The sequence below is a fragment of the Cupressus sempervirens genome, chromosome 11 (genome assembly GCF_028749045.1).
Source record: "Cupressus sempervirens isolate cs-2001-9-10 chromosome 11, ASM2874904v1, whole genome shotgun sequence".
Taxonomy (NCBI): domain Eukaryota; kingdom Viridiplantae; phylum Streptophyta; class Pinopsida; order Cupressales; family Cupressaceae; genus Cupressus; species Cupressus sempervirens.
The window spans coordinates 647,124,404-647,130,403 of record NC_143128.1 but is presented as its reverse complement, the minus strand read 5'-3'; positions in this window follow the sequence as shown (position 1 = coordinate 647,130,403).

Here is a 6,000-nt window from a genome sequence, read left to right as displayed (position 1 = left end):
TTACTCTTAAACATAAATACCATAGAGTAGACTGCAAGTATATATACAATGATTTAATAGTTGACTATGACTTGAAATTTTTTCCCTACAGGATGGCAAGATCAAGCTCTGATACCATTTGTAATGACCCGTTTTAGGGCCACTAGATTTTAAACCCTAACTGTGCATATATTTTATATTTTTTTCCTTTTCATGCCCCTTACCAATGTTTTAATTCCCTTTTTTATGTATTTCAATGGTAAGAGTTGTGTCTTTTTATAATAATATAACAATTATATTAATAATATAATTATATTAATACATATTATATTAATATATATTATTAATATAATCATTATTTTAATATTTAATAGTTATATTAATAATGTAATTATATTAATATATATTATATTAACATATAGAGTATACTATATAAGTTCAATTATACATAACATATCTATCATGATATCATTATTCTAATAGTATTAGTGATATAAATAGTATTTATTTATATCATAGTATGGTTGTGTGTGTGTGTGTGTGTGTGTGTGTGTGTGTGTGTGTGTGTGTGTGTGTGTGTGTGTCAATATTCAATAGTATATTATTTAATATCTAATTACTATATATATATATATATATATATATATATATGATAGTATTTTTATATTATTATGACCTATAATAATTTATATTTTAGTATTATTATATTATTTCTATATATTATTTATTCTTTTAATATTATAGACCCTATCTATAATACTTATTTTATTATTAAATTATATGTCAAATGGGGATATCACAAACAAACTTCCATTCCATGTTGTGATAGAGCATCCACATGAAAGCAAACCAAAAGCTCACATGCAAAAACTGTCATCCAAAAATTCTAAGGAAATGTAGAAAATGTTTTGGCTCTCAAATTTGTGAGGAAAGGGAAGGAGATAATCAATGATCTCATAATTCACATAGAACAACAAGAAAGATGAAAAGCATTTGAAGAATGGAATTGAAGTTTAGAAACGAACCAAGATGATTCCTTGAGGGATGGCAAGATGAATCAATTCTCCCTCATGATCAAATTCAGCGTTGCATGAAGAAGAGGACTAAGGAAGAAAAGGGAGATGCTTCAAGAGATCAAAAGATAAAAACATGCCTTCAGTTCACTATAAAAACAAGTTGATCTTGTTGTAGGAGGAATAAAATGATTAAATAAATAAAAAATTATTGGCTTAAATAAGTCAATTCAGCCTTCATAAGGACATACATCATCAAGGTATTCATTGCCTATATCAAGGACACGTGAATTCATTTTAACATTAAAGAAAAGATGTTTTAACTATGTTAATTAGTAGTGACTTCTCTTGTTAACAATGATTTCTCTATATCTAAGGCAACGTTCTCCTCCCAAAATTGCAGCAAACTCATCCTAAAAGAGAAATAATCTATCATTATCCAAAAAAGTTTATCAAACAAGGTTTATCAAAGAGTATTTGTTAAAAATAATTTCTTCTTTTTGTTTTTCTTAGCTTTATTAACATAAAGGTTAATAGGAGCATCAATATCTTCCTCATTCTCCTCCTCTTGAGGCACGTGTAATGTCAAATTATGATGCCTCCTCTTGCTTTGAAGAGCACAAGGCTACTGCACTAAAGGGGGCTCTATTGCAATAACAAGTAAATGGGTTAAATTGGTATACTCTTCTTCTTTTTTATTGTTACAAGTATTTCATTAACTAGTAGAACATAACATGCATTATTCTTGATTGACAATGCCACATCATGTACAATAACATTTTGATCCACCACCACCTAAACATGCTAAACACTTCAAACATGCTCCATTCATTCACCATGATTTTCAACATGCTCTAAAATATTCAAAAAAAGGTTACACATCAGATTGCAATTGAAGATGTTAAATTTTATTCATAATTATGTAATTAACTTCCAATAGCAAATTAATACCTCCACCACTATGATGCACATCATGGCCTTCATCACGCGCAGGTTTTGTGATAGGATTTGAACGTTGCAGTGAAATGTTATGCGCATTGTTATGCAGTTAATTTATGGTGGAAACTAACACCAAAAAAGAAAATTCTCAACTATTCAATTTGATTTACTTTTCATTTGACTGATTTACCTGTGTCTCATTTGGTGCACTAGATTCTTGGGTATGGCTTTCAGATTCTTGGCATAGGCATGTAGCCATGACTTTATAGCCTTCTTTATAGGCAATTTTTTTATCTTCGTCTATGGGCTCCACATTGAATTTTGTGTCCTATATCTTTTGCTTAATATCGTCTGTTTTGTATGTATGATTTGATTAAACAAAATTGTTTGCAACATTATATATAAAGAAATTCATGAAATTCCATTGCTACTACTTACAAGTCATATAGCCACCAGAGCCAAGTTTGTGTTGGTCAACCTTTTGTAGTCTCACTTCTATAGCCTTTAATGTGTCCTATAGTCTATGAAAAGTTTGAAATATGTTAAATTATATATTTACAAAGATCACTAATTAGTGCATGATTACATTCTACTTAATACTATCATGACATACCTTTTTTTGCCCTTTTCTAGTTCAATTCATTTAGCATGTAGTATTTTCTCTTTTGCATCTTCTATTATTTCATTCCACTCCATTGATGTAATAATAGGAGGATGCTTGTACTTTGGGTTATCCTTTAGACCCCTTCTATATTGGTCCCTCACAGTATTTTAATGTTTGGATGCTCTTTTGAGAAGTAGGGCATTGTCAAAAATGTTTTTTCCAAAGAGATCCTCAAAAGATGTAATGAGCTGATTTTTTAATTCAAGACCCTATTCATTCCACCTTTTTATTAAAAAAAAATTGCTAAATCAATAACTTTAATATAGTACAATAAATAGAAGAAAAGAAAAATATTGTAGCAATGATATGAAACTACGTACCTTTTACATATGGTGGGTCCAAATAGCTTCAATGTCATTTCAAAAAGATGATCATAGAAAACATCATTTCCTACAAAAACATCATGGGATTATAAGTCCAAAACGAGTTATGTATAAGTAAACTACAATTACACTATATATAATAACAATTTTAAAGCAACTGGAAGCTTTGGTAATTTTAAGGGAACATAGTTTTCTTGTTCAGCAACAATGTCCCCACAAATAAACTAGTACTAGTCACATGGGCTGCTCCAAGAAATGGTCTAGCTTCACTAGTAGTGGTCTTTGTTGTTCTAACAACTATAGGTGTATTTATTAGTGCACAAAATAGATCCATGAGTATAAAATCCACCCAACAAAAAAAATAATGCATGATTAGCACATTACAAAATATAGCAAAACAAAGTTTTACTAGTTGTACTTGGTATAGTCAAAGATGTATGCAAGTTCCTTATTGCTGACAATGCAGTTGACAATATCAGAGCGATGACCAAAAGGAGGCATTCGCAATTCATCATGAGATAAAGAATACCTTGTTAGCAAAGACATTTTCAATGGATAAAAGATCAAATGGGATACTAGCTAGAAGCATCCAAAAATCAAAGTTAAGTGTTATAATGTTGATGAACAAACAATGTTGCACTAGTAGGGCCACAATCTTCTAGTATTGCTCATATTATTTCACATGTAGCCAGTGAACTTCATGTACTAATTCTTTCATTTGGAGCATTAGATCCAACTCTCTCATCATATTAGTATGGAATGATTGGTTTCTATGGGAGAAATGGATAGCTTCTTATTGTGGTTGCATATATACATGATATGTATGGAATGATGGCAGTTGTAGTTGTGATTGGTTTCTATGGCTAGAAAGATATTGTGGTTGCATTATATAGACAATGATTATGGGATAAATGGAGTAGCTTATTTGAATGATTTGCTAGAAGATGTTAAATGCTAAGATTGTTAACAAAATACCATTTCCTCCTAAAGTCAATAAAAATGATATTGGAAGTTTTTTGGTACAGTTAGCTTTGACGAGGTCAAGGGTATTTTTTGTGCATATGAATCAAGACACATGTATTGATCTATTCTTTGAGGCATTGTACCTTGGAATGTTGAACAGTACCTATGTCTAGATAGCCACAAATTGGCTATCTTCTCTTCTGGACTCTTATGTACTTGACTATGAAACCATGAATCCACTCCAAGGAGTCCTTGCTATACGCAAGCATATTCCAATTTCAAATCAGGAGCATGCTTTTAGAGTAAAGTGGAAGAATCTTTACAAAACTAAGATAATTGATTTCCACTTGAATGCATTTGGACTATAAGCTTATAATGCAATCTAGACAATTTCCCATTCAATTAAAATTTTCTCGAGGAAAGGAGGAAATTTTCATTTTACAAGTTATCCTCAGCTCTCCAATTTAAGTGGAAATGAAATAGAATTAGTAGAGTTCAAGGCGTTTGTAGGAGGATCACAATTGTAGAATATATTGCTATAAAAAAATTTCACTGGCTTAACTAGTCCTATAAAATTTGATAAAACTAGAAATTTGCTTGGTTCTACTTTTCATATTATCAATATGGTTGGAACAATATTTTGCAAGGTAAGTTATTGGGCAAATCAATTTGGCTTGTCTGTTATTCCTTCATAAATCAAAGTTGCCAAGTCACACATCTAGCAAATTGTGGGTCAGAAAATGATTGTATGGCTAGGTCACAACAAACTAATACCATGTGGGTGGGTATTTCCTAATAATGGCAAGCATCTTTTGATTGTTGTGCCCAGAAAGGTTGGATTTCAAGAGCTTGAGATACAGTGGAAGGTAACACCAACATGATGAAGGGCTTCATTATTGATGTGTCTGTTGCTGCAATGGCCTTGTTACCTTATGCCCTTCCATACAAAGTTGAACCTTTTGGAAATGGGAAATCAAACCCCAATTATGATTAGCTTGTGCAACAGGTTGCCTGAAAGGTTGGTATGTAGAACTATTCTTATATCTGCTACTATACTTTAAGATGATCATCTACAGGTTATAGCTCTCATATAATTCTCACGTTGCATTTTTTGGTGTACTAGGCTTAATTTGCATATGCATACTAGGGTTATCTTTGTATAACTATAGTAGTGCAGAAATTTGATGTAGAAATGTGGTATACAATTGTTGCATTCTTTCTTCTCATGGGAGTTGTTTTATGGATTTTGGAGCATAGATCAAACCGTGATTTTCAAGGACCTCCAAATGAGAAAGCCACATTGTTAGCAAAGACATTTCCAACATTGTTTGTTTTCATTTGCAATGGATAAAGATCAAAGTTAAGTGTTATAATGTTGTAAAGAGAAAGTGTTATTTACATGAAGGTTATGCGCTACAACCCTCACCATATTGACCACGCAGTGTCACATGTGTCACAAAATCCTATAAGAAGAACACATAATATTTTAGATCATGATCCATAAGATACTATAAAATTTAAACATCTATTGAACTTTTATTATTGCTTAAGATTAATTATTGTATACCTTCAAGGAATTGACTCCAAGTATCAAGTCTTCTTTCAATTCCTTTGTCTCCCCGATTATGTTTTGGTCGAGGAAAAGATTAATAATTTCATCACTATATTTTTTAATAAGTTTATGGGCCATGAAGACGGGGTCAGCGCTACATGCGATGTCATCTACAAATGACACCTGAGTTTCAGATCGCATTTGATCTGTTATCATTTTCTCTTTTCCCTATCAATAAGTATCAAGTTGTGACATCAATATCAATAAAATTCCATCAAAATAACTCCAAAGCCATAAAGAAAAGAACATAATAATATGACATTTGTTTCTATATAATTTTTACAATTACACTAGTTATGGTTTACCTTCGCTGAAGGTGTGTGAGGTACATCCCCGCCTGTGCCTTGTGGTGTATCCATGTCACCCTATGAAGAAGATTAGTAATTCTTAGCAATCAGCAATGAAATGAAAGTAATAGACAATCAAAAATTTATGGAACAATCCATTTTATAACTAATCATCAAGTTGCAATGAACAATCAACATTTTATGAAGGGAAAAACCCTAG